Source organism: Ciconia boyciana, chromosome 2 (genome assembly GCF_034638445.1).
Source record: "Ciconia boyciana chromosome 2, ASM3463844v1, whole genome shotgun sequence".
In the NCBI taxonomy this organism is placed as follows: Eukaryota; Metazoa; Chordata; class Aves; order Ciconiiformes; family Ciconiidae; genus Ciconia; species Ciconia boyciana.
This window is the reverse complement of record NC_132935.1, coordinates 101936393-101957048: the sequence shown is the minus strand read 5'-3', so window position 1 is coordinate 101957048 and position 20656 is coordinate 101936393. Positions and strand designations below refer to the sequence as shown.

At 42.9% G+C, this 20656-nt stretch overlaps 1 long non-coding RNA gene across 7 annotated transcripts in view; it reads right to left on the bottom strand.

Annotated features, from left to right (window-relative positions):
- Positions 1-4476, bottom strand: part of LOC140648038 (uncharacterized) — a 265166-nt gene extending 260690 nt beyond the window's left edge. For 5 of the 7 annotated variants that reach the window (XR_012041064.1, XR_012041065.1, XR_012041060.1 and 2 more), the window contains exons 1-2: positions 4292-4476; positions 604-909 (exon numbers count right to left, since the gene is read on the bottom strand). This is a non-coding gene — a long non-coding RNA (uncharacterized lncRNA). Of the gene's footprint in view, positions 1-603; positions 910-3127; positions 3312-3963; positions 4183-4291 lie in introns of those variants that run through there. The other 2 variants (XR_012041061.1, XR_012041062.1) reach the window with 2 other exon arrangements.
- Between the last annotated feature and the right edge of the window lie 16180 nt (positions 4477-20656).

Below are 20656 nucleotides of genomic sequence, written 5' to 3'. Positions count from 1 at the left end.
CACGCTCTGCAAGAAGCCTTAAATCAAAACTTTAAAAACATAGGAAACAAAAGAATTCCTTGAATTTTTAAGTGAAATATTTCTATTTGCTGTCTCCTGCATACGAGCCATCCATAAGATTTTTGTTGCTATTTGGAAGAAGAGAGGTTAAATAATAGAAGGTTGTTTTTCTTGAGTTCAACTCAAAATAGTAACACGTCTTTAAACAAAGTCGGCTATTTGGAAGATCGTAATTGTGGAAAATGCTTTGTTTAAATTGGGTTTAACTTATTTTTCTTAAAAGTTAACTAGTCTGATTTTCTAGAGCTGCTAAGCACTCCTACAGCAAATGAAGTCATTACCTTGAAGATATCAGTTAACTCTGAAAACAAAAATACTTTCATGTTCAGTTTTTCCTTCTACGTTTAAGATATAAATATTGCCAAACCATTAGTAAGGCATTTCTGTCAGATTACACCACTCAAAACTATTGGTAGGTGTCAGCAGCAAGGCAAAGCCAAAAATATAAAAGGTTACAAAGCAAGGTTTTTTTAAAACGAAGACGGTGTGCTTAGTATTTTGATGTATGAGACATAGTATTTTTGCAACAGGGGAGAAGCATACCTTTCCTCAGCTGCAGGACCTTGATGTCAGATGGCGATATAATCCAAAAGGGTCTCAGCAACATTTTCCACGATATCCTCAAGTTTTGGCAAGAGCCTCTTCCACTTCTTCCAGGAGCCCATTAAGTTATGTATGAATCCAAACGGTTAAGACGTTCAGCAGCTGTACGGTACAGTTTGTACCACGTTAACCACCCCTGAAGAATCCCAAGCTGTATTCCACCACTCAAAGAATAATGCAATATGGCAACCATCACAGACTGGCGTTTTGGCAACCATCCCATTTTCCTGACACCCATGTTTTGACCTGTTCAAATAAGAGGAAGAAGTGTTAGTTCAGCACAGTAACTCTGCTGCACCGCTCAGGGACTAACATACAAATATAAAGTTACATTCTTCTGAATAATTTCAAATACATATTTCTTCACAGATTTAGACACATCCTAAACTCAAAGCCTGGTGACGGCATTTCACTTTAAAAACATCCCCAGGCTGGAGTGTAGCAGAAGAATCGAGCTGGATGCTGTCGCTCTTGTACTTTCAATGCTTTAAGAAAAAGGCTTTCATATTTCTCTACACATTGTACAGTCTTACATTACAGAAAGTGCTGAAGTGCCAGGAAAGGAAGGTAATATAAAGGCTCTTCAACTGCCCTGGCAGGTATTTCAAAACTCACGAAAATAGTAAGTCAATAAAAAAGCCCCAAGTAGCAAAAATAAAACTCATCAACCCTTTTGAAGGAAACATATCAGGATGGTGGAGGAGAGAACTTAATGGTGATCTTTTCTCCCCCCTTAGCCTGGTTCAGTGTCCCCTCACAGCACCTCCACCAGCAGATGTGCTACTGCAGCCGGGGCTTGGGCAACAAGCACCACTGTTGATACTTGGCCCAGCAAGGAGCAAGCCAAAGCAGCCAAACCCGCGCCTGTCTATGCTGGTACTCCTGCTGTGCCGTTTGTTCAGAAGTACCAACAGCAACTTTTTGCTTAGGTTGGGAAGGGGAATATGAGGAATAGAGAGAAAAGTTTGAGTACACTGCACAGGAGGGAATAACAATGTGAAAAACAGCATTGGGTCTGCCAAGCTGGAGTGGGGGAAAGGGGAAAGAACAAACTTCCACACCAAGGACAAGGGAGAGGAAGTAGAAGAAGCTTTTAGAGACTGGAAGATGCATGTGCACTGAGATAAGGACAAGAAGAAAGGAGAAGGTGAATATTGGTAGATGCACAAGAATTTTTGCTAGAAGCTCTGTCTGCGTAACTGAGTAACATGCACATAGGACAGACCACAGAAGAATAATTTTAGAAGAGGGAATGAGAAGCTTTTATGTTTGCTTCACATCAGGAGAAACCTGAGTGTATCTACGCATGCATGAAAAGAAAGATCCTGGCAAAAGGACTTTTTCATGGGAAATGCAAGCAAGCATATAGGTAGAAGAATAAGTGGAAAGGGACCAGAAAGAAGGAGAATGAGTGACAACAGAAAGTGGAAAGGTAGAGACTTCAGAAATTCTGAAACAGATAGCTCTAGGGAGGGAGAGGGACAACTGGGAAATTGGGACAAGAAAATAACACAGGAAAGGGAAAGTAGTAGACTGGCATGAAAAAAGAGGAAAAGTGGCAGTTGTTACATAGCATAGAAAAATGGAAGGGGAAATAATAAGACACTAAATTAATCAAGACAATTAAGAAAAGCATGAAGAGCACATGAGTAAGTTTTCTGAAGTTGCGATGCTTGCTCTAGAAAGCGCGAATACCAAAAAGAGTGGCACAAAACCCAAGGCGACTATTGCTTTTTCAAAGGGACGAAGCGGACTGCACTGTGCAGGGGAAGACAAGCCGAGGAAGGGCCAGCCTGGACCGACCCTTCCCACTCTCCCTCTCCGCTATCACGAATGCATTCGGAAGACCAAAGTCCTCCTTCTGGTCCCTCCCCTCCTAAAATTGTCCCTCCGCACTTCGGCGCACCTTGCTCCCCTGGGATGCTCCCCCAGCAGCAACGTGTGACCCTCTGTGGTGTCCCCGTCCCCCCCGGCCCAGGCTGGCACCCAGCGGAGCCCCCACCTTGCCCCTGCTGCGCCCTGCCCTGCCCAGCCCCGCCCCACAGCCCCCACTCCTTGGCCAGGGCCCCCAGGACTCCCTACCATCCCAAGAAGTTTTCCCCGACTTCAGCTTTCCTCTGTCCCAACTCTTAAAAACACAGCCCGACCCAGAAAGCTCTCTGAGCCCACTTCCCGTCCCCCCCCCCCCCCCAAGAAAGAAATTAAACCACTACAACAAAATACCAAGCAGGCACAAAGGAGGAGGCAAGACCCCCCGAGTGGTGCCCCCCAGCCTGCATGACCGCAGCTAGGGCGGAACGACGGCCTTACCCTCCCCAAAAATACCTGCATGTGCTCCGAAAAGTACAAAGAAAGGGCTCGGCCGGCCCGCAGCCTCCCTCCTCTGCGCACTCCCAGCCCAGAGGGCAGCTTGCGGGCGACCAGGGAGCCGAGAAAGAACAATAAACCCGAAGTCCAAACGTACCTTCTCCTTTCTTTAAACTGTGAGACCAGATTTCCTTACGAGCCTACAGCGGGGCTGTTTACTTTTAAGCGGCGGGAGAGCTTGGAGAAAGTTGGGTAAATCTCTCCGGATAAAGTTGCCGAAGACGAGATAACCCGGGAGAGGAGAGGGAGAGATGGAGAGTTCATCCGAGTTTCTCCTTTTGTTCAAGTTGCCCGAGCAGACAAAGAGCCGGCAGCGGCGGCAGGTCCCCCGCGCCCCTGCTCCCCCCGCGGCCCGGGCGCAGCCGGGGTCCCGCACTGCCCTCGCCCCCCGCCTCCTCCCACCGCCGCAACTTTCCGTCTTCTCCATCCCTCCTCAGCCCCGACCCCGTCTCCGGCGCAAAACTTCCCTCGAACTGAACCTCCCAGAAAAAAAACAATTTCATTCAAGGCGGGAGGGTGGGGGGTGGAAAGGGAGAGAAACATCTCTCAAATCATTATTTCCGGTAGATGCACCTCTTTGTTTGGATTCCCCCGACTGTCAGTGAGGACAAGCCTCTGGGTATCTGGTTTCGGTCAGTTTGATCTCCCGGAATGAGACGGGCAAACGCAGGACATAAAGAAAAATAAGTTTAAAAGAAAGAAAAAAAGAAAAAAAGAAAAAAAACCCCAAACCTCCGGAGTTGCGAAACGAACCCTTTTTGCATGGACACGGGAAGTACATAAATAAACAACTGAAGGGGAATTTGGGAAGACTGTTGCTTCTCCTCCCCCTCCCCTCTGCACTCTTCCAGAGACCGTAACAAAAAAGCCCCCCGAAAGCTCCTGGCCGCGGCTCCGTGCCACCACCGCTGCGGCCAGCCCTGGCATCCCTACCTGTTGCGTAAAGCGCAAAGACGGGGCCGACCGCATCCGTCCCAAAGAAACCAAAAGGGAAGGAGGGGGCCGTCCACGGCCCCACGGCCCCTTCACCTGCCCTCTGGCCGCCCCCACGGGCACGCCGGCCGCGGGCGCCGCCGGCAGCCACGGAGCGGCCCCGGGCGGAAACCGCGGCTGCCCCCGCACCCCTGCCCGGCCCCGGCCCCGGCCCGCGGGCCGCCGTCGGGGCGCCGAGGTCCCCGCCGAAAGTTTGGCGGGGCGGGGCAGGGGTGCGCGGCGGCCTCGCACCGAGACAAAAGAAGCGCGGAGCAGAGCTGCAACTCACCTTGGAGGGAGGGAGGCTGGAGAGACACCTTCCGCCTCACTCCTCCTCCTCCTCCTTCCCACCCCCCGGCCCCGTGGCGACGGCGGGGCCGCGGGACAGGCTCATGCTGCGGGCCGGGGCGTGGGCGCGGGCGCGAGTGGGTGCGAGTGCGTGCGCGCCCGGCTCGGCCCCGCCGAGGGTCCTCTCCGCGGCGCTGAACAAAGGCGCGGGGGAGCGGCCCCTCCGCCCCCGCCCCGCCCGCCCCCCCGGTGCCTAACTTTCTGGTGCCCACCCCGCTTCCCAGCGTCCCGGCCCCGCGCTCGGGGAAGGGCACGGGGGAAGCGGGGCGGCCCGCCCGGCCCCGCTCGCAGCGGGACCCCCACGTCGGGGCGGCGGGGCCGGGGCTGCCGGCAGGGCGGGAGCGCTGCCGGGGGGGTGCCGCCGGGTGGGATGGGATGGGGTGGGGTGGGGTGGGGGGGACACGGATCTGCCGCCCTTTGTCTGCACGTGTGTGTGTGTGTGTGTGCACGTGGAGGGGGGCGTTGAGGGTGCTCGTGCGGGCACGGTGTGTGCTGTGAGTGTGTGTTGTGAGTGTGTGTGCACTGCGTGGGCGTGCACAGCGCGTGTGAGTGTCTTGTGAGTGTGTGCACTGTGAGTGTGTGCGCGGTGTCCGTACGGTGCCTGCGCGGTGCATGGTGTGTGCACTCCGTGGGTGCGCGCGGTGGGTGTGCTGGCAGAGGCTCGGGGCACCCCTGAGTGCTGTCCCCCTCCCAGTGCCCCCCATTGTCAGGCCCTGTTGGAGCAGGCTGACCGGCTCTGAAGATGCCCCGGTTGCAGCTTGCTTTTTTTCCTGAAAAACAAAAGAAACCTTGAAGAAGTTACCAGGAATTGGTAATTAATAGCAGCCCACACCCGACATGGTAGGGCTAGTTTTCCGAAGTCAAAAAGCAGAGGATGATCCTGAGATGTGCTTTTTTAGAAGAGGAAAAAACAAGACAGGAAGGGCGCAGTATTTATCCCTCGGTGTCCTGTTGACACCACCTACAGCCCCTGCTCACCTATGTCCCTTCCCAGTTCCCTTCAGTTTGCACTAGCAGCCCAACTTGTCCTTCTTCCAGCTCCTTTCCCCCCTGCCCATCTTCCCTAGTTTGTGAGCTTTCGTTCAAACCATTCCCTCCTACCCAATGCTGTCAGCCTCAAAGTCTTGTTCTTCAAAATGTTTTGTAACTCCCCTTTCAGGATCAACCTTTTTACCCAGCTGCCCCAGGGAAACTGCCCCCAGCTCCTCCCTTCTGCCCCCACTTCTTCCATCACTGTGTGTGATGTGTGTTGGTCTCAAACGTCTTCCTACGTTCTGCTGCAACGTACTTTGCTGTTGCTTTTCATTCTAGCTTTCTGACATGAAATGATAATACATAACGCAGTTTAACACCAAGCATGTGAAACACCTCCCTATATTCATTCTTCTTTGCCATTCCTTTCACCGTACTTTCCTCTTCTGCCCTTCTGCATTGTGTGTTCTGGAGCAACTATTGTAACACTTCTACAATTTCCTTCTGAATTATTTTCTGCAGACTGTTTCTCCTTTCCCACAATTTGTGGCTTTTTCACTAATCCTGGATTTTTATTCTTCCCATCTACACTACTTCCATGGTTGTTTTATCCATACTTCTTTTTCTACCTCCTCTCTTTTGTTTTTCTTAATTCATCAGTTTCATGGGAGGAAGAGGAATGTCGACTGCACCACAGCCCTTTCATTACTTCCATCCTTATTTTCTCTGCTTTTCACATGCACACTTTTAGTAATGCACATTGATGTCCAACCAACATGTACTCTTCTGCTAAAACATACATAGCTTTTGGCTAGGTCTCTTTTCCAGACGGCCCCAAATCCAGTGGAAGGATGTGCATTGTGGCACAACCAGCAAACATCTTATAAAGGACTACTCTTAGCAGCATTTTCTGGAAAAGCACAAATTGTACAAGTAGCTCCTGGTTTCATGGGGTTTTGATTTTGTGAGACACTCAAGACACCTTGCATAAAGGTATTGCTTGATGAAAGTTTGTGAGGATAGTGACTTGCCCCATGGCCTGTCAGTTGAGTTGGAGTTTGTAGGGCACGTAAATGGGATCACCCATGTCCACTTCTCCTCCTGCCCTTGGAAGTTCAAGGGCAAAAGTGTCTATAAAAAAAAATAATCATATATTGCAATTCTCTAGTACAAACTGTATTTAAACAAGGTATATCTCTACCTTATTACTTCATTATGAGGGATAAAGATTAGCTAATCATTGGACCAGAGGCCACCGGTTGCCTAGGGTCCCATAACTGTGACCTGATTGCATCCAATATGCACAAACAGAAGACAGTCACAGGTGATAATATGTAGCTGAAGAGCTAACTGGGTGAGGATGAGCAATATTAGAAAAATTGATCAAAAGGGCAAAAATATCAGAAAAATTTCAACAAAAGTTACTGTTTCTTATAGAAGAGTTTATTTGATGGATAAAAGGCCATCTGTAGTCAAGACAATAAAATTTGGTTAAAATCCCTGTGTGGTTCATTGGCCAGGCAAAGGCAAGCATTAAACATTACAAAGGAATACATCAGAAGCAAGAAAAAGGGAGCAATTGATGATAATTAACATGAAATAGAAATTATACAGTGTAGAAAATTACTTGGAAAAGTCAAAAACATTATAGAAAAATTCACATCTGGAATGGATGGAATTCCAATAATTTTACAGTTAGTGAGGAATGAAGCATCTTCTAACAATGCTCATAGCCTGTCAGTAGACACAGTAACATTTTTAATCGTGATACAAAATGCACTAATAATGATACCTGTGTTCTGTAAGTGGAAAGATAAATATTGCACACAGATCGTAACCTACTCTTTGGTCTGTTCGTCATTGAAAAAGCTTTTGGGCAGAACCTAGTTCTGATAAACATTAAATCCTTAGCCCCAGATGCCTTGCACCCTAGCGTCAGAAAATACTTGGTAATTTATGTCACAGCGATGTTCAGCTTAAGAAATCTTGGAGTGTCATGGAAACTATGGGAATCTATTGCCAATGTTGTGCTAATGTGAAAAAAAGGTAAGTGGAATGACCCAGATTACAATATTCCGTTTTGCCTGACATCGGTCCCTTCCAAAATAATGGAAAGCCTAACAGAGGATTGAACTCAGAGGAGAACTAAGGATAATAATTATTATTCTAATGTAGCGTCCATTCATCTTTAATTCTTCTTTTTACCTTTGTATTTAGGTTTCACTGTAGCTGTAGGGGGGATCTCAGTGTGGATCTACTGACAGCACCACATGCTGCTGTCTGGTTTGAAGAAAAACACAATGGTGAAGAAATTGCCCATAGCTTGTCAACGTTTAAACATTTCCAAATAGTAGTCACCTAGTCTGTTCTGATTCCCAAATAATGGGGACAAGTGGCCTAAACTACCCACGTTTAGTTTTTAAATCCTTGATTCTCCCACTGCTCAACCACATTCTTCTTAATTCTTTCAGTCTCAGATATCTGATCTCTTTCTGTCTCCATATGACTTTTATGCTGCTTCCCAGGCCTGCTGGAGGAGAGGCTTCAGTGAAATTCACTCTAGACATAAATTCAGGACTTTTAAGATCGGAAAAGGTCATTAAATCATCATATAAAAGATCAAACTGGACAGAGAATAGAATCCCATTTCTCCTGTATTTATCCTGGTCAGCCATATTCTTCTGAAGTCTAACTTCCAGAAAGGTTTTCCATTTTGCTAAAACATTAAGTGATAGACAGTCAACCACTTCCCTTAAGAACTAAGTCAACTATAATCCTTGCTGTCAAAAAAAAAAAACCAACAACAAAAGCTGTGCTTCACTTTAAATCAAAATTTGTTTGGCTTTAACTTCCAGTTACATTTTTAAAAATTCTTTTATGTCTCGCCACCACATTAAATTACTGCACAGCTAATTTTATAAATGAGGGCCTGAAAGCAAGACTGGCTGCACAGGACAGGAAACCTTCCTGCAGAGATAACACACTTACAGGATTGTTTTAATCTCTTTGAGAGATTACTTACATTAACTTGTTAGGTTCCATTACATTTACCAAGAAAACATACAATTGCTCGAAGTTCACCAGATGAGTGTTTGTTTGGGGCTGTGACACTCATTTAACATTTGATTGCCACACTAATGGCAATGGTCATTTTGAAGCACGTGTCAGTGCCATAGTGGTGATATGAAGACTGGCACCCCCAAAGCCCAGAATTTCATGCAGATGCTGTAAGCCTCTCCTATGCAGATCAACGTGAAGGGCAGCCCAGCCTGCAGTGGAGAGCTGGGGTGCTGCTGATGTCTCACTCCCATTACACACCCTGCATGTGGCTTTTTTACTTCCCATATAAGTTTTGTTATGCTGGAAATAGGGGGAGTCCAAAAGAACATCACCTGGACTTCTCCAGACTAAACAGCTGGTGGCCGGTTACATGCAGTTTTCAAGAGGCTGGATTTGAAGACCCACATGAACCCTTCTGATCTTTGTTCCTGGCTGTGTGGAAGAAATTCAGACTATGCAAGATCCCCAGAGCACCCCAAAAGTGGAGGAGTGGTTTCAGTTCTTTCTATTTTAATAGATGCCACAGAGGAAATGACAAACTGCAGGAGGGAACTCGCAGAAAAGTTAGCATACATCAGCTACAGTAACTGTCCTTACTTTTACTGTGAGAAAAGACTGTGCAAAAAGTTATTTAGTGTTGTTTGACCCCATTTCCCTGAGAAGTGAACTACCACTCAGCTTCCAAGAGCATCTGAACATTTTGACTTGCTTATGAGCTTTTGGATGTTGCCATGTATAGGAACACAGGCAACATAGCAGAAGATCGGCAAAAGGTGGTCTTTTAGCAGATAATTCAGAGCACCTTCTGGGTTTTGCTGTCCTAGCAATTTTTTTGCTTCCCCTTCTGTTTTATTCTTCTATACACAGAGGCTGATGTCACCATTAGTCTCTCTTTTAGAATTACGAATCTAATCATTAGGTCAATCCACTCCTGTAAACGTAAAGACCAAGACAGAGAAGCCTGCAAATGAAAGAATTGTTTTAGCGTGGATATATTCTTGTCTGGTCACACATACTCAGCAAATTCATAGGATGTTTATTTTGGAAATGTGTATACTGGAAACATTTGCTTACAAAAAAAAAAAACCAAAAAACAAAAAACCCCCACAAAACCAGTATTATTCCAAAAGGGTAAAAAACCATGAGCTTTCCAGCACTGCATTCTTTTGAATCACCTAAAGGTTGTTCATAACATCAATACTCTAGAGAAAGAAAATACAATTTGTAATTGATTCTCAACTACCTGCATTTTCCTTATGTTTTTTTCCCCTAAGCCAGAAAAAGGGTAGTGAAATCCTCTCTGATCTTCTTTTCCATCAAGTGTTCAACCTGATCAAGATAAGGAAAGTCTTAGCTCAGAGATCCCATTAACATAACTTCTTTTTTTTAGATATGTACACCAGAGCCTCTTTGTTACCTCCCTTTATGTCTTCTTTTTTTTTTTTTATCCCATTTAACTCACACTTTTTATTTGGCAAATCAGTGGCACGACACAGACCTGGTTCCATTTTAACTGTTTCTGCCACTTTTCCTTCCAGAGCCTATGGTTCTTCCAACAGATCTTGTAGAAACCCAAGAATCCCTAGAGAAATAGATAATTACGAAAAAAAATTCCAAGTGTTTAGTTCAGCAATATGTTCGTATATGATGGTTGCTATTGCAGTTGTTATTCCTCTCAAAGTAAAATATTTATTATGAAGAATGAAAGCTCCATTGCAAGCTGAACAAACGAACAGACCCATTTTATGTTATTCTTAATAGACAGGGGCAAAAAGATTACTTTTCCATATTCTTGTTCCCATTTACTCTATACACATAATTATGAGTACTCAAATAGAAGATTATTATATTCAAAATAAGACTAAATTTGGGGAGTTCTGGTTTCAGCCTTACTTTCTTATAGAATCATAGAATAGTTTGGGTTGGAAGGGTCATCTAGTCCACCCCCCCTACAATGAGCAGGGACATCTTCAACTAGATCAGGTTGCCCAGAGCCCCATCCAACCTGACCTTGAATGTTTCCAGGGATGTGTCACCTACCACCCCTCTGGGCAACCTGTTCCAGTGTACCACCCTCATCGTAAAAAATTTCTTCCTTATATCTAGTCTAAATCTACCCTCTTTTAGTTTAAGACCATTACCCCTTGTCCTATTGCAACAGGCCCTGATAAAAAGTTTGTTCCCATCTTTCTTATAAGCCCCCTTTAAGTACTGAAAGCCACAATAAGGTCGCCCCAGAGCCTTCTCTTCTCCAGGCTGAACAACCTCAACTCTCTCAGCCTTTCTTCATAGGAGAGGTGCTCCATCCCTCTGATCATTTTTGTGGCCCTCCTCTGGACCCGCACCAACAGGCCCATGTCTTTCCTGTACTGAGGACTCCAGAGCTGGACGCAGGACTCCAGGTGGGGTCTCATGAGAGTAGAGCAGAGGGGCAGAATCACCTCCCTCAACCTGCTGGCCATGCCTCTTTTGATGCAGCCCAGGATATGGTTGGCTTTCTAGGCTGCGAGCACACATTGTCAACTCATGTCCAGCTTTTCATCCACCAGTACCCCAAGTCCTTCTCCGCAGGGCTGCTCTCAACCCCTTCATCCCCCAGCCTGTATTGATACTGGGGGTTGCCCCGACCCAGGTGCAGGACGCTGCACTTGGCCTTGTTGAACCTCATGAGGTTCACATGGGCCCACTTCTCCAGCTTGTCCAGGTCCCTCTGGATGGCATCCCATCCCTTCCTTAAAGTTTTAAAACATAAACTTGGACTTCTTCCTTCCTGAAAATGTTGATCTATTTGAGACATATTAAGTTTATTAAATATTATTACATATAGCGACAAAAATGAGATACTATATAAAGATTATTGATACTATATAATCATTCTATACGATACTATATAATCATTCTAGATGATACTATATAATCTTCTATACTGTAATGAGATACTATATAAATATTATTAAATACAGCTACAAAAATGAGATACTATATAAAGATTTTCTAATCCACATATGCCTTCAAAATTGATAGAAAAAAATGGCAGTTTTGAACATTTAAGACTAACGTTCTGAATATATTGTTTGATAATATCCTTTCTTCTCACGTTCAGACAACGCTCAAGTTATTTCTAGTTGCTTTTCAACTGGTTTAATTAATTATCCTCCTCTCTGGCTTATATTGAAAATGTCAGCCTTTCTAGTTAATCACTTCTTTTAAGAAATCACCCCACAGAACTGACAAAGGCATTGAACTAGAATCGTAGTCAATATGATCTCTTTGGTTCATAAATCTGTTTGAGCAGTCAGCTGAATATTTGTGAAGCACAGAGACCGTATAAAATCCTTCTCTTGAATTCCCTCATACAGAGGGACAATGCCAGGAAAAGGATTTGAGTCCTACTTACAATCTTGGCCTGGTTTAACAGGGCTTTGTGCACCTTGTTATCATATAAAACACCTGTTTGTAGCTTAATAATATATCTTTGTGCCTTCATAATATGACCGGATAGATAGATGGACAGATAATAGACAGGGTTTTTGTGGCTGGCCCAAAATCTAATTTGGGACTTCCCCATCTCCACAGCCATAGGCAGTCCTCCGAAAATGTGCACTTCTGCTTCATGTGGTGTGGGTGCGGTTACACAGTCTGCAACCCTCAAGAAAAAAAAAGAAGAAAAAAAAAAAATCAGTCTGCGACACAGTACACACTTCCCCTGCACGCACGAAGCAACAGGAGAAAGAAGCAACCCAGAGAGAACAAAGCTTCTCCTGACTCTGGGCGTCCCCAGATGCCAGCGAGGACCCCCAGATGCCAGGGCGGAGGAGGCTGGTGCACCCAGAGGGGTCGGCTGTTGCTGGGGCAGCTGGAAAGCGCCAGGTCAACGAGGGAGCGAGCGAGCAGCTGAGGAAAGGGAAGACGATGAAGGACAGACTTTTCTCCACCACCCTGTCAGGGGCCATGCAAGCAGGCAAAGCCTCCTCCAGGCACCGGGCTGCCAGGGCCACCACGGGGCTGCCCTGCAAATTCAGTCCACACCAGCACAGCAGCTTTTTTTTCACTCTACACGGTAACACATTCTCCTGGCCACAGATCTGGCAAGCCAGCCCAGCCTCCCTGCTTTAATTTTGGCCTGTGTGAGTACTGACCTCCTGTATCTTTAGGTCTTATGAGGTTGACCCTTTTCACACGGAAATAGGTATGGCAAAAATGTGGACATATACCTGCCATTGTGAAGGACGATGGAATATAATTTGTTTTTGCAAGAAATATCAAGGTCACTCGAAGCACAGAAATCTTATACCAGCTCTGGTAAAACCAGCATAGTAAATATAGACACAAGATAAACTAACTGTCTGGTTTTCCATTTGTCTGTGACCTCTATTACTGTTCTTTGTTCCTTTGCCTATAACCTCTATAATTGCCTTTTTGGTCCTTTGGGTCAATATGATTATCAGTCTCAACACTGCTGCTGCTCTCAAATTTTTCAAATTAAACCTCATCTGGAAAGTTACAACCCTATTCTATTCATGACTTATTCAAAAAATTCTGCCTTTGACATGCAATACAGAATACTTTCAGTAATAGAACCATATTCATAAAAGGGTAGCTATTCAGTCTTATCAATTTATTTTCCTTTTGTTACTGTTTACACAAAATAATTTACCTACCCTGCTAACATTTTTCAAAGTATACCCTTGTTTTAATAAGCACTTATGAAAATACAAACTGTACACTGAAAACCAGCATTTGGAGGAGTCCCAGTCTCGAATAAGGTTACTTGGCATGAATGAAATACATGCAATAACGATGTCAGTCTGATAAAAGTTTAATTTATCTCTGTATTTAATGAGTAAGAAGATAGAATATATACAGAGTCTCAATGAGATATTGCTTGTGCTCCCTCAAGACAGTTGAGGTGTATATTGGTCAATATTGGTAAAACAGTAGATCATTTTCCTTAAACCCATGATTTCTAAGTAGGGATTCAACCCAGCTGTCAGTGAAATGACTGAAAAAATGTCATTGGCAGCAATATTAATATACTCACCTCCATGCAAACCCAAACAATATGCAGTTAGTATATAAAGAAAAGTGTGCTTTCTCCAGCCTCGCTCTTGCAATCTCCCATGCAAGCGACTTAATGCACATGTGTCTGACTACTGCATGAAAGCTGTATTTTGAGAGTCCCAGTCAAGCACATGGCAAGTTCCAAAGACAACAGCTTGAAACATGAAAACTTAACCCCAGCCTTTTTTTTTTTCCCCATCTTTTCTCTGCCTGGTGCTATTTTTAAGAAAATGTGACAAATTTAAAAATAATAAAGCTTCAATAAGCCTATTCCCTTCAAATTTGGTGCTTCGCACAACGCCAGAGGTGTCATGAAAGAAAAATGTCATCCATAATATGTGACTGTTTGGAATCAGATTAGAGACACCCATAATCTGTCAGTAACCTCTGCCTGCGAGGTCACATTACAAATTCTGCATCTATTACTTATGAACACGCTACGTTTCCAGATTCTGCCTCCACAGACAGTGGGTAATTTATGGGGTCCATCAGTTAATAGCTATTTTATATTAGATTCCAACTACATGTACATAAATATTTTCAATAATACATTCACAGGGACAGCAATCAATTTTTTTTTTTTTAAACAAAGTGAAATAAAGTGTAGGAGCAGGTAAAGAGAGCCTGCTTTCTCAGTGATGACAAGAAAAGCCCAGAGAAATCACCATATGCATAAAAAGAGGCAAATATTTACTAGATAAAAGCCAGGCAGAGAAATTACTACCTAAAGGCTGCAGCTGGTTGTCTCTGTAGATTTAAAGGATCAGCTACCGAGACCGTAATTCTAAGAATATCTCCTACTAATGGATAAAACTAAACTGCGCACTGTTCAGTGCAGTCTGGGCAGTGAGAAACAAGGTATTCCTTAAGGAAAAGAAAAACTCTGGTTTCTCTAATTGCAGGCTACTAAATTTGCTTCTCTGGCTGTAGTTCAACGCGTCGGTGCGATACGTAGCCGCATCCTGGTGGCAACTGGTGGCTTCCGTCACCAGTTCATTTCATAGGTCACCAACCTGCCATCAGATTGTAATGACTTCTGGCTATTTCTAACTGGGATTTGAATCAGTGACCTGAAGTAAAGACACTCATCCTATTACGAGCCTCCTGAGCCATGTAAATTCCAGGGGAGCATTTTTTTTTTAATTCTTCTTAAGCTTACTTCATACAGATATAAATGCTCATGGAATATCTGAGTTGAAGAAGAGTCAGGCCCTAAATATTGATAGGAAGCCTCATTCCTCTTTTCTTTAGTGAAAACTCTAGAAACCTCTGGTTTGCATTATTCAATCACTAAGCCACCTATGTACGCAATGGGCATATGAGAGCTGTTTCTGCAATTTATCAGCTTTAGTGATGGCTGAATATGCAGATTTTATATTCTAATACATATACCAGAAACACCTGCATACAGATATAAAAAATACTTAGAATATTTCTTGTGGTGGTTTGTTTCATGTAGACATACTGTACTCAAAAGGTCAGTTTAAAAGCACTGGGAGGACTTCTGGGAAATTTCCTTTCTCTTAAATCATCTCCTGTTACATCAGTAACACAGTCCATGAGCTTCACACTTCCATTGCCACAGATACTTTAAAAAAAAAAAAAAAATCAATGTAACCCAATTTCTCCCATCTTCATCGAAAAACAGAAATTGAAAGTTCCACTCCAGGAAAAAAGTTTTGCTAATTCAGAATATGAATTGCAGGGAAACCAAGGCATTTAAAAAAAAAAAGCTCACAGACAACTGCACATGAAAAGTTTAGGTCATTATATTTAATCACATAAAATGAACAAATAGCTGTGAAAAACTGAAATTCCTGGAAATCAGGTCAATAGCTAACCACAATCAAAGGCTGCAGAGCAATTATTAACCTACTGTTGCTGAGCTTCCAGCCACCATAGGATCACCAGACTATTTTTTTAACCTATTTTAGTTATAAAATGTCTTTAGTTGCATTGTTTGCTTCCTACATTTATTTCTGAAAATCACATAGACAACACCTTTTATATACCCAGTATAAATCAAGTTATTATCCTAATAAAGAATTCTAAGAAAAATAAAAATTCTGAAATTAAAATCAGTGTGAAAAGAGATACTTTCCTTGCTTTACCATCAAGGAAAGAATAACGAATGTTCTAATGTCATAACATTTTTAAATATTCAAAAGTAAAACATATTCTTGATTTAAACTAATAATAAATATATCTGGTGTGGAAAATGTCCTTTGAAGTGACCACAGACAACATGGCTTTCTAAATACCACAAACAGGAGACATTTTACATCATAAGACTAAACACCCTGTTAGATGACAGATAGCGAATAAGCTGTAGACAAAGTAGATCCTTGGCCAGGCCTGTGCTGATCTCTGTATATAAAGCGTTACATACACACGCCCCAGATAGTCACGAAACACAGAAATAGTTTTGTATGAAGAGTTATCAGAACTTACAAGGCAGAGAAGCATTTAGAGGTAACTGCAGCCCAAACAACTCAAACTTCTCAAATTATCTCCAAATTCAGAAACACAACTACTGAGAGAGGACAAAAGAGTAGCATGAGGTGATGCTGTGATTAATTTGCCTTAGCCAGTTTTTTCCACTGTGAAAAGCTGCTGTTACCTTTAGGTGCCTAGAGGAGGGTCGCCCCTGCGAGAGGCATTCTGAGGACAACAAATGAGAGAAATGGGATTTATTGGCAAACATCTGAAACCCATCGTGTCCATCCCTTTTGGCAGTCGAGACTGCTTATTTAAGACTTTCTGCATTGGAGAGGACTCACACGTGACTTTCTTCACTGTCCCCCCATCACACAGTGCACATTGTGAAGCCTGTCCAGATCTTTGCAGAAGCAAACCACCAGCTCAGTCAATCCAGCGCTCCCCAGTAAGCACCTGGCTCCCTGCCCACGCAGCGCACTGGCACCCTGAGCCCACACGACACCTTCGCTCATGGGGAGGACAGATGACCTTGGAGGAGGACGAACAACGGTGGCCAGTCACAGCCTGCAGCTGATGCTGTAGGATCTCCCCAGCCTGCAGGCTGGTCCCAGCACTGCTACCTACCATCATGATCGCCACTCATGTTAATTCTGTGCATGGGTGCACAGAGCTGATCAGCTGGCAGAAACTGGATATTATTGCCAATTGCTATAACACTTCATTGTATTTGGTTTTAAAAGGTAATGACTAGGATCCTTGGCGTCATGGGATTGTGACCTGCTCCTGCCTGGCAGAGATACCACCTACAGCAGCGGCTTAAATTATGCAATAGGATCTATTAGAAAGAAAAAAACCCCAAAATCAAGATTTCCCTTTCTGAACACTCCTGCACCTCCTGGCTCTTGCATGTACATCACCCTCTCTCCTACTGACTCATACAGCCCTAGCTGAACTGCCAGGTGGCTTATATTACATGCTGCAAGTCCTCCAGGAGACTCTTCTTGTATTAAATTATTCCTCAGTTTTCCAATCATTTGTGAAGAGAATTATCTCAGCTTTTACTGACAAAAAAGTTACCTTTAAAATGTGCATATATAAACAAGGCCTATTGAACAAAGTAGTCAAGTTCAGAAATGGAAGAGAATTATTTCTGAAGGGGAATATCCAAATAGAAAAAGTTACTTCAGCTCCCACTATGGGCATATTCCAAAGAAGATTTAAATCACTGGTGCCTTTTCTGCTCGGGTTCAGCGCACTTTGTATCAAACTTCATAAAATATCACTTCAGATGTTCTCATTAGAAAAGTATGAAAGATTAAAAACCAACCAGAAACATCAAGGCCTATTTTTACAGACTTACGGTGCATTGTGGATGATAAGGTGAAGCTGGTTAATTAACATGTGAGCCAATCTTCATTTTCTCATCTCTGGTGTTGCTATTTAAGTAATTTCTGGGTCTCGTGGTGCCTCAGCTAAAGTGCAGAATAGAACAAATAGAGCAAAAAAGGCCTTTAGCTCTGCAGGAAGGACAAGGTAGAGCTGGGACAGGGATCACTCCTGAGCCTGCACAGCCTTCTTCAGGCAAAGCTGCTCCCCCTCCCAGGAGCAGGGCATTAGGATTTTTTATTCATAAATCACACCATTTCAAAAAGCTACTGTCAGCTCAAACCCAGCTTCAAGCCAGCATGAGACAACAGGGCTAGAATGCAAAAGTTCATTGCCTTGTGAGGTTTTTGTTGTCTTTCTCTCTGCTCTTGCTATGGAATCCAAATGGTTCAGTTCGGGTTTGTGTGTGTTTGAGAAATTTGCATTGTTTCACTTATTCAGCAAGACTTCTATCACAGAACCAAAAGTAGTCTCTTTTCCTTCTTAATTAAAGGCAGCATGATTTTGTTTACTTCCCATGATAAGCAATTCAAATAGTTCAAAACCCTTTATTTTGGGAATGCAGTTTCTAGGACATACTTATATTCCACTGAACTATGACAAGCAACATTTTATCACAGTAAGTAATTTCTGTGATACCATCAGAGGCAACACATTATCCAATTTAACACTTATTACTATAGAAAAATATATTAATTCATCCTTTAATCTGAACAGCTACTTTATTTATAAAATTATTTGCATGAAGGATCAAATTAAATCTAATCCCTGACATGACATTCAGTAAAATGGACAAGGCCTAAAGCAACTTACATCCTCTTTCATCTCCTATATTATTACATATGGCAGGAAACCTTAGAGTACCTTTATCAGCTGTTAATCAGAACTCACCCTACAAGCAGGACACTCTCAGAATTTTAAATATTTCCCATCTTCTATTTGTGTTCGTATTAAAGGAATTTATATTCCACCTGCACAGAAGATCTTATGAAATCCTATCCTTATGACTAATACACATTGGGTACATTAATTTGTTGTGGAGAAATATTTGGGGCCAACTTTGAACTAAAGAGAGCGAGAAAAGAAACGCTGTTAGTGTGAGAGCTCCAAGGTGTTGCTCAAAGATATGCAGGGCTGGAGATAAATCAAGATCTTGAGCAAAAAAGCAAGAAATTCTCTAAGAGCAGCTATTTGAGGATCGGAGGAAAGGGATGTTTTGAAGTAGAGGACTATGTTTATTCCTCTATGAAGTATAAAAATAACGGGCTTTGCTGGAGGAAGGGAGGTAATTTTCCAGCTTTGTAAGGCATGATGGATACAATAATGCAATGTCTTTATTAAAATAACCCCGCACGCATAAATTAAGAAATCTTCTTTTAAAAATTAACCAGTTTAAATTTGGTATTAAAGCCATCAAACATCCAAAATACAGAATCACCATCCTCAAATTTGAGAGACTTAGTCATGGCTATGATGCATCACGACAGTCTCATTAACATAATTTTCATCACCATATAAACATAAAGTGGAATTTTGTCTTAGGTTGTTTTCTATGTGTCTCTTTCTACATTTGCATACTACTATCTATTTGAGACTGAAGGGTCAGGCATTACGTGTCCCTGCCTTTACAGAGATAAGGCACTACCAGACACTTGGAACCACAGTGACAGAAATGCTAACACAAATAAGTGAAATTAGTAGCTTGTTCTGCAAGTGGTGAATTAATAGTTCCTTAATTTCAATTTACACAGTTGGCTTTGTTAAATGCTTATTGCCCTTAAACCTGAGAAACTAATTATGAGCATGATGGCCAGATAAGACTGAGATTAGATAGGACTTAATTAGTACTTTGTTACTTTTACTAGGTTTGACTGTCACATCAGAATTTTTAATAAAAAAATCAGACTTACTTAAGCAGAAATCAAGAGGTAGAGGTAACAGTCTTTTACTAAAAAACCAAACCAAACGTTTCTGGCAATTTGTTACTTTTTTCATACTTAAAACTACTTTGGCCAAGCAGAATAAGAGGACCAAGAGATTTCAGAAAGATCATTTTAGGGAAAGCTTCAAACAACTATTATTTAAGCTTGTGCTTTTATAATTCCAACCATCTACTTTGCATACATCTTACATGTTGTGGAATATATTTAGGGCACCTTTGCTGTGTTTATTTTTATCACATAGAGAGATGTATGTGTAACACTGAGGGTCACACAGACCTTCCAAATATTTTCATTCAAAACTCCCTACAGCCACAGTAGCTTCACTACCTGAAGGAACACTCAGTGGTGAAACAGTCTACACTCACAAATAATCTTTTGTCGTCAGGATGAAAGGTTAAAAAATTAAAAATTTCTTGATTGTCTAGTTGATTAAATCAATATGTTCAAGATATCCCAGTTAGCAAAGGAAGAACTGTATCTTCCTCATTACTCCATACCCAAAAGACTGTTAAAGACCCTGTAAGTGCATTTAAATCTAAAAAAGAAAGTATCACAAAACTTTTTTGCATTTTTGCTGATTAAGTATAAATGCCTTCTTCAGTGTCAAAAATGAAATAAATTATACTTCCCGGTACAGCAAATTAAGAACCTTCTCCAACAGCCAGGTCTTCCAGGAGAGTGTCATGGTAGTGCCAAGACACACGAAGCAAACAACAGGGATTAAAAGTAGAATGGTCCAATTTTCCTGTTCAATTAGGCTAAAATGCATTATGAGACACTGAAATCTGTTTCTAAAACATTGGAAGACACAGTGACAGTTCAGCTCACCAACCACAGACCATCCAGGTAATCTAACAATCAGTTAGGATGCAGAAGCACTTTAGCACTAAACTCCATGATGGTGTAGGGGTAGAAATAACCCACTTCAGTCAAAACCGCTGTTACAAGCTGCCTCCAGCAAGCTCTGAACCAGGACGCCTTGTCCTTGTCCTAGAGACTCAGGATGACTGGTGGCTTTTCCTCTTTCCCACGCTCTTCACTGACACCAGCTTGGATGGAGAAGCCACCATTGTCCTTGCAGGAGCTCCTGTCCTTGGTGGCTTCCCCTTCTTTCTCCTGGCCCAGACCTCAGCTTCACCACACAGTCCTTGGACTCTGAAAGAGGTCTGTGAAGGTTTTAGCAACGTAGCCCCACCTGGTTGGGTGACACGGGCAACTAATGGCCCACTAAAATAACTTATCATAGCTACAAGTCTGAAGTCTATGGCAGATCTAGACCTTGCTTTTTAGAAGAAACACATTCTAATAAAACTATTTCTTAGCTACCCAGCATATTTTAGCTAACACCCCCTTTCCCTCCAGATTTTATATATTTTTAATGAAAGTCTAATTACCATCCAAATACAGTTTGAAGCAATGCATGAGGAAAAATAAACATGATTTAG